Here is a 9,707-nt window from a genome sequence, read left to right as displayed (position 1 = left end):
TCCCGCTTGCAGTTATGTTTCTGACTCTGTATGAATGTAGCTGTGCTTTCAAAGTAGTACAGTCCTCATCTGTGCCACCCGCTTCTACCTGGAATGACACGTCCCTGCTAGTGGGACCTGGCTCAGGGCCAAGGCCAGCACAGAGACGTCCTTTGACAAGCAACAGGAGCTCACCTCTCCCCTCTTCTCTCCTCTTTTTCCTCTCCTCTTCTCCTGTGCTCACTTCTACTCCACACCTAATGCTGCCATCCTCCCATTTCTTTCACTCTTTTTTAAATTCCTCTCTTCTGTCCTTTCTTTTCCTCCTCTCTCCATTCACAGTGGTTTTCCATGTTACCCTTGTTGTTGCAAACAGCAACCGACCACTGGAAATTGTCTGTAAATAAACCAAGCTGACTCATATACCCTCAATATTTCTGCTACTACCAGAAAAACAAACATATACTATAGGCCTATAGCAACTTTTTAATTATGCCAATTCCCTTATGTGTCCCTGTCACTGCTGACCCCTACTGTTGATCTTAGGGAAGGAGTAACCACATGTCTCCTGCGATACACATGAAGTTACCACTTACCAGCCCCTTCTTTTCACCTGACAGAGGAGTTTAGTTGGGTGCAACGCATGTGGTGGAACATGCTATCCGCCCCAGTTCCGTTCCCCGCTGAACAGGTGCCCAGACCTACCTGTAGAAATCGGTAGGCCTAGTGGAGTGACATGTGTCGCTGTCTTGTCAGTATCATGGATCATGATTAGTATCAGGTTAGGCATAGTGTTTGTGAGGTTATAGGCATAGTTTTAGTGAAGTTAATAGATAAAGTGAAAGTGAAGATTTTTTCATGTTCTTCCACAGAAAAGTGTAATGACCTGGTGACCTATGAAATGATGACCTATGATGTCAATGTTGTCAGTTAGTTAGAAAGAAATTTCACCGAAAAGTGAGTTAGAATCTAAAGAAGGGGAAGTGTTGCTAGACTGCCTAATTGAGTCATAATTTCAGGAAATGTACCTAAATGTCTCTGTGTGTGTGTGTGTGTGTGTGTGTGTGTGTGTGTGTGTGTGTGTGTGTGTGTGTGTGTGTGTGTGTGTGTGTGTGTGCATGTACGGTTGTCAACGCACGTAACTCGAGAACCGTTTGACCCACCGACTTCACATTCGACACACGCGTTCCACATCCCCACAGGGAGTGCAGTGCCAGGTATCGAGTCGGTCAGAACCACCACAAAATTAGGCTCTGTCAGGCTCTGCCAGTGGGCCTAATGAGGCCAACTCCTTTCACCTGTGCATTTTCCAGCCTCTGCCTCAGCCTACTGAGGCTCAACCAATCAGGCTTTGGCAGTGGGCCCAATTGATTGCCAAGTACACTTTTCAGTTTGCAGTCTTCACACACAGGCACATACACAGATCTCCATGTGGGACACCGGCTGACAGTAAAAACGGTTGCTATGGCAATGTATATCATTAGGTTCCCAAGTTGCATGGTTCCCAAGTAGGCCGGTGGACGACTGTGACGGGCACGTACAGGTCTAGTACGTTTAATGGAAGGTTGTAAGCGAATGGAATAAGGGTAACTGTGGGATAGGAATAGATCAGCAGTTCTGAACCTTGTTTGAGCTCTTGACCACCCATATATTTCACTTAAATAATTCTTGATATAATTTGTTGCACGTAGTATTGTGCAACACATTAAATCAAGCGCTTAACAGTCATTATTTAAGGTCCAACACCATGCCAATTAATTCAAACATTATCTGACATTTGATAGACATGAAATGTTATTTAAACCTATTTAATTCATAAGTAAAGGAAAACATAGTTGAGGCCAGGTATGTTGAAGAAGAAAGGTATGTTGTCATGTTGATGAACATAGAGGCTAATAGCACACAGAAGAACATTACAAGGTGGTGGTTGAGTAAGCCTTGCCGAGCCATGAAGACGGTTTCTGTAGTGTGAGGCAGCTTGATGTACATGTACACCCCCTGGACATGATGCTAGTATGTCACAGGGACTTTCCCCCAATCCAACCCTTGATGCTGAGTGCTAAGTGTGCCAAAGAGTCTTTGGTATGACCCGGCCGGGGATCGAACCCCGACCTCCCAGTCCCAGGGCGGACAAAAGAAAAAACACCTAGCTGGTCGTGGTTGAGTATAGTTTTGAGTAGGACAAAAAACAAAACAAAAACATGGTGACTGCCTCTGCAGCATCAGGGCAGTCTTAACTCATTGACCTGCACATCCCATCCTGGCTGTACGCCCAGACATCCTCTCCAGGTACAGACTGGCACCAACCAAAGGTCTTGGATGTATTGTACAGGTTATGAGGAACATAATTGATGTGAGAGAGACAGATAAGATACTGCATGATCAATAAAACTATAAAGAATATTGTTTTTTACAGAAGCCATCAGTGATTTGTTTAATTACTGTTAATCCATCCAATGCAAAGAATATAATAAGTATGTTTAACTTTGGGAGTTTGCCGTTCAAGTCACCATTTTCTTTTGGGAGGAGAGCTCTACCATCTACTATAAAATTGAGAAAACATGCCACCATGGGCAGACATTGACATAGGCAGGGACTGACAGACGTTTTCCATTTCTTCCATTTACATCTCCGCATGCTAGTGTTTCATGCATGCAGTTGTGAACTTGGTCACAGGCTGGTCACATCAAGTGTGAGATCCATATTGAAGCCATGTCGTTTCTATGTGGATCCCACGAGCCACATAATTTCTTACTTTTAAGCTTCTGTATATCATCGCTGTCGGGCAGAAACCAGCTTTCCCCATTTTTCAACTTTAAAAAATAAAATCATTGCTACTGAACACCCTTTACGTCTGAGCTCACATTGAACTCATTCACATGTGGTGCAAGGTCTCAAAAGGTGAGAACAGCATATTCAGCATGCAGTTCCAAGTCTTTTTCATTAGGCATCTGTGACAAAGGTAATAGGACAAAGGTTTGCACAGGAAGCCGCTCAGTCTATAAAGTGGAACATTGCCTTCATAGGAGGATGTTATCTATAAGTTATCTATAAAATGATTTAAAAAAATACATCCTCTGACCTCCCCCTTGAAATATAATTGTATTTTCTTATCTTCATGCGCCACTGCTAATTACAGCAGGAACCAATCTCTAATTAGCAGAGTGCTACTACAGAGAACATGAACTGCATGAACCCAGTTAGATGAAATCTAGTCTGAACCTTTGAACCTATATCTGAAGCACTTCTAATCATGATGAGAGGTGATAGTTCTAAATATACTTTGTAATGCTTTTACACCACAATACCACTGTACGTTCCTTCATAACTATAAGCCTAGAGGAGGGGTCTTCCAACTGGGACAAATCCACCTGGGGTCTCTCTCAATTTCAATTCAATTCAAAGGAGCTTTATTGGCATGAGAAAACATACGTTTACATTGCCAAAGCAGAAGTGGAACAAGACAATCAAAATAAAACAATGTATTTACAAATAAATATTGGATATAAATAGGAATTAAATGGTGTAGGTAACAGAGCTGTGTTACATTAGCACTTTAGGTAATACTATCTTGTGAAACTATAAAAAAGACACAATGGTTTGTATTCCTTAAGGTGCTTGTATTCCATTTGACATCCTTCTCCTGTCACAGCAGCTCACAAATCTCGCTGCTGTGTTTGCACATTGTTGTACTTCACCCAACAGATATGGGAGTTTTTTTGTCATTAGTCATGTTTTCAAACTCTCTTTGGCTGATTGTAATCCGTGGAAAGTATATGACTCTGATGTCTTGGTACAGTGGGCAGACGGTTAGGAAGTGTAGCTCAGTCTCTACCTCGTTTTGTGTGCAGTGGGTGCACAGTCTGTCTTCTCTTGGGAGCCAGGTCTGCTTATGGCGCCCTTTCTCAATCGCAAGACTGTGTTCAGAGTCTATATCCAGTTAATGTTTTCCTGAGGGGACATCTTTCCAGGTTTTCACTGTGTGTGAGGGCCTTTTTGTGGAGCGTGTCTGGTTCACTTTCCTTCTCTCTCTCTCTCTCTCAGCGGTTTTCAACCTTTTTCATATCAAGGCCCATTATTTATTCAGCATTTGAGCCACGGACCACCATCTGATGAGATTTAGCCTCTCAGACCCAAAACGTAGAATATTTTGTCCACAATTCCATGCTGTATTGATGTTGGTACCATAGGATAGAAGAATAACAATTATTCTATATTATCTAATTGTGTAGACGTCTTGTAAATTAAATAATGCAGATGTTTAATGTTAGATGTTTAATAATAGCGTAAAATGAAACAAAATGGACCCCTTGAACAGCAGTTAATTTGGTTCATTTTACGCTCTCAAGAGTTAAAGATCTAATAAGGGCTCATTTGGTTACCAACTCTCCATCAATTAGCTGGGGACCACCTGCAACCTCCTCAAGGACCACTGGTTGAAAACCACTGCTCTAGATTCTAGAAGACCAACGTGTGGGTCAGCACTCGGCACCTAGTCTCGCGTAGCCAGACAACTATTACACAACCTCCGAATGCTATATAGTCTGGAACTACACCTCCCGAAATCTGAAATATATTATTTTCTGCTAAGCAACAAGCTATATACAGTATGCTTAGATGATTTCTATTTATATTAGAGCACTGGTGTTGGATGGCAAGGAAAACAATTGTTTTCCTTGCCATCCAACACCAGTGCTCTATTTAGGTTTTATCGTCCTCATGCCTTTGCTAGTACTATTTTGTTCCTGTAAAACTAATCATTTTGACAGTGTTAGTTTACTGTTGTTTATATAACACCAGGTATACTTGTGTTTAATTTTATGGAGCACTAACAGCTACTGTATACAACATACACATCATTTTGCAGGCTGTGATGCAGCTCAGCTACATTGGTCCGAGATTAGTGGGTTAGCCAGCTTGCTTGCTCATCATGGGCAATACAACATTCTGTAGCAGTAAAGCTAAACAATGTACTGTAAAACTAATCACTCAGATTTACAACATTTCATCTAATGACAAAAGTCAAAATCATATCAAATAGAGGTTAGTTGGTCAAAAGCAAAAGTTAATATATATATATATATTTATTTATTTTTGTCTCTCGGGGCACCACATCCTTTTTTGTGTATAAGATCAGTTCAAACTGGTGGGATAAATCAGTAATATTTGTTGATCTGATCTGTGCTGGAAATGGGCCATGCTGTTCCGTGTCAACAACCTGCCGCTAAAAGTAGATAATCACCTTGATGCTCAAGATGGAGACAGATGGACAGAGAGAGAGGTGATACCATTACATGTTGGCAAATGTAGTTGTTTTCTTCACATCCAACACCAGTGTTCTGTTACATTCAGGTTTTCTTCCTCATGCGCATGAGGAAGAAAACCTACCTAGTCACATACGGGAAGGCGCCTGTGTCCTCATGCCTTCCCGTATGTGACTTGTCAACACATACAGCTGATTTCACCCACCAGCTTGCATCTCCGGTTATTTCTCAACTCTCTGAAATGCACATAATGTTAAGAGTGGGCAGAAAAAATCATGACTACTATTTTGCAGGCTCTAAGAGAACGATGACCCCATTTCACCCATTCAACGCTTTCAGACTAGGTTTGTGATTGATGCATATACAATGGTGCAACACGCTTTTGGTTAATGAGTGGCTCAGAAAGAAAACCTGCAAACAATACACATTCCATGCTCTTTTGAGGTACTTTCTCAGAGGCAAATATTGGACGTTTTACTCCTCTACAATTATTTAAAACCTTCAGTTACCCTATTTGCCCTATTTTATACTTCAGCTATTTGAAAATAGCAATAGCTAGCTCACCTCTAACCTTTTGGGGATTCAAAGAGAGAGATGACGTCATTTTGTAGTCCTACGTTACGTCCGGGTCCAAGTGACACCAGCTCCCGTCCGTAGAAAATATATGATGTGGAGTCAATAAAGACTAGGCCTATTATTATCATTATTATTGAAGGTGGTAACAGTCCATTTGCTCAGTACAGTATTTCGGGGGCATATTTAGAATGTGTGCAGGGTTGAGTATTGAATCTAGTTTGCATTAATGAGGATTTAGTTGACACAATGAAATAAAATGGCGATAGTATTCAGTGTGGGGCAGACTGCCTGTCACAGCCAGATTTGGGAGACCAGTAGCTTTGTTGTTAGTCACATTTATCTGATCGATCCCGGGCATCAGCAAGTTACATCAGCAAGTTAACTTATATGACATATCTTGTCACCTTGACGATTATTTGAATTTGATACATGCACTTCACTTAGGTCACATTCTCACTGGAAGACGACTTTAGTCCTCTTGCACTTCACGGCACGTAGAGCCAAACATAGCAACCAGGTCTCTCCATCTGGGTCTGTCTGTTGTGGGAAAGGTGTTGCGCTTGTGCCAAAGTCACATTACATGCTTTAAGGTCCTGGGCTAAATGTCTGAATTCTGTGTGTGGGAGCAGAAGGGCATAACTAGATTAATACTTTATACAGTGCCTCAAACTAACATGAAACTGACACTGACCGTGATGCTGAAATGATACTGACATTGAAATGATACCGACCACGATACTGACACTGACCATGAAATATAAATGATACGGACACTGAAATGATACCGACCATGATACTGACACTGACCATGAAATTGAAATGATACGGACACTGAAATGATACTGACATGATACTGGACTGATATACTGATCTTGATACTAACTACAGACCATGATACTGACCATGATGGTGACATGATACTGACCATGATGCTGACCATGATGCTGCTATGATACTGACACAATACTGAAATGATACTGACATGATACTGGACTGATATACTGACCTTGATACTAACTACAGACCATGATACTGACCATGTTGGTGACATTATTCTGACATGATGCTGACAATGATGCTGCTATGATACTGACCATGATACCGACATGATACTGATGATGGTGACATGGTACTGACCAAGATGCTAGAGAAAGAATAGAACTGGCACATCCACTGGACGGTAAGTGTAGGACCAACAGTGGATAAGGCTATATAAAAAATAGTCTGCACACTGTAACTTTGTAAAGCTCCCAGTCAAGGCTTTATTATAAATTAACATTGCTTGTCTGACTGTTAGCTGCTCTTTATAGATGAAATGGGGCTGGTGATGTCGTGCAGACGGGTGAAGTGTGAAATCCGTGGCGCCAGGTTTTATGTGGCTCAAATTTGACCGCTGTCAAAACAGGAATTAATCCTGCCTGACAGTTTACTGGAAGAAGAATGATCAACTGGTTTGACAGGATTGTGTGTGTGTGTGTGTGTGTGTGTGTGTGTGTGTGTGTGTGTGTGTGTGTGTGTGTGTGTGTGTGTGTGTGTATACGCATGCGTGCGTGCTTGCATGCAAGCGTGCAAATGTGTGTTGGACAGGTCTGTAGGCTTAAGAATGTGATAAGAGTCAATGTCAGTAATGTGTTAAGTTAACATGATATCTCTTTCCTCATATTGTTAGCACGGGTGATGCTTGTTGTTGCAGTCACAGTTATGATAAATGGTTCTGCAGGGATTAAAGAGACAAGGGAGGTAATGTAAGTGGGCATCCGAGAGAGAGAGAGTCTGCTTAGAACACGGTGTGTGTGTGTGTGTGTGTGTGTGTGTGTGTGTGTGTGTGTGTGTGTGTGTGTGTGTGTGTGTGTGCTCGCCTGAACATGCACGTGTGTGCAATTGGAGTCTGCGAATGGATCATGGGGGCTAAATATATTTAAAAGATATAGCCGGTAAAAATATATAAAATCCCCCAAAAAAGCCTCAAAACATTATTCTTGCTACTTTTGAACTTTAAGTATTTGGTTGTTTTTTTTGTCATTCTTATTTATTTAACCAGCCCAATGGCAATTTGACCGACATGGTGGCAGGCATTACTATAAAGGGAAATGACCACATCAGACAGCAACAGAGACCAGTAGAAACAGCTGTAGAGGTGAAAGTAAAGGAAAATATATTCATATTTACAGTAGTTATAGAATATTCACATTCATACAGGTTCCACAATGCAAACATAATTATTATTTCTGGTAATCGGTAAGGTTTTTCAATAAATCTCAATAAAGACTTTTTATTTAGTACCAAAATAGGCAGTTAGAGCGGGGATAAATATTATATGTTAATATATAGATCCATCTGTGTGTACAATAGAGTCTTTGCATCAGTGCTACTGTAGCAGACAGTGGCTTGGGCCCCTGGCTTAAGGCCGACATATGCTTCGTCGAAATGTTTTGTGACGTCGCTCAACACTTTTCTGCCAAAGCATAAATAAGCCTTCACTGACATACAGCCAGGGACATACAGAGTCACTAGTTCTGTCATCATCTGACAACACCACTTTATCTATTCATTCCGGGAAGCCTTTGCTCACAAACATAGAATATTCTGTAAAGCTTAGAATCTACTTCCGAGTCCAGAACTATTTAGCTGAAAGAACCCGTCGTCTGCATGTCGCTGGTCTCCAGTCAGGTTGGAAGAGCTGCCAGGGGAGGGTGGAGACAGGAAGTGGACGGCGGAAGTAGCGAGGGCCCATACAATGTCCGGGTTACCAAAAGCAATCGAGCATGTCAAACTATAAGCTTAATGTGGACAAAGATTGTCTCAATGATGTGAAGAATGTCCTTGAATGTGTCATTCATGCTAGCAAGGCAAAAGGTGAGTCTCTCTCCAGTCTGACACCCGCAACTCCTACACCTAATGACCCCACAGATGCCTTATTCATTCATTCATTCAACTCTGGCACACCAGCATGATGGACAACCACATTACCAGTTGATATAACTTAAAACGTTGTCGTTGATTGGGGTGAGTTTCTGACAGAGAAATGAGAGTAGCGGACCGTGACACATGCCCATAGGAATACTAAGATGCTAGCCACGTTTTTGACACTGTCACACCAAGATGCTTCTAGACAGCTGGCCCCGTTCTGTAAGTGGGACACTATAATAATGATGATGATGATGATGATGACAGTGAAGAAGATAATACAGAGCTTCTTGTTGTGCTGGAGAGCTGAAACTAATACCACACTATGAACCTGGAGAGAGATGGAGGAGTGGGATGGAGGGTTAGGGAGGAGGACAGGCCAACATGTTGAAGGAAGGTAGAAGTCTGTGGGATAGAGTCACAGCCCAGCATTTGGGTAACCCATTTTCTTAAATCCGATTCGTACTTCGTCGGGCGACGGTGTCGCGTGTTGAATAGCCAAGTTCAACGACGTACTGTACAAGCCGGCATACAAGCTCACAACGCGTTGCGGATGCGACTGATTTTCGCCACCACGGCCATGAAGTGCGCCGCCGTCGCGCAACGTAGCATGAATTAGGCTTTAAGCTTTGCATGGGGGACCCAGACAGAAAACATCTACCTATCTATAAATGTACCAAGTCTCTGTCTGTCTGTGTGTAATCCACGGAACTCAAATTCGACACACGCGTTCCACACCACCACAGGGAGTGCAGTGCCAGGTGTCGAGTCGGTCTGATCCACGTCCAGAACCGCCCCAAAAAGGCCTCTGCCTTGCTCTGGACAGGGCCCCTGCCCAGGGTCCATATATGGAGCTGGCCTGCTCTGACATCATTCTGACGTCTGCATAGACTCCATATTGGGCATGCCTGACGAAGAACTCCATATATGGGCATAAAAGGGACAAAAACATAATATCTGGGTGGGGCGTGTAGAGGCCCC

The sequence above is a fragment of the Electrona antarctica genome (genome assembly GCF_951216825.1).
Source record: "Electrona antarctica genome assembly, chromosome: 7".
Classification (NCBI taxonomy): domain Eukaryota; kingdom Metazoa; phylum Chordata; class Actinopteri; order Myctophiformes; family Myctophidae; genus Electrona; species Electrona antarctica.
This window is presented reverse-complemented; position numbering follows the sequence as displayed.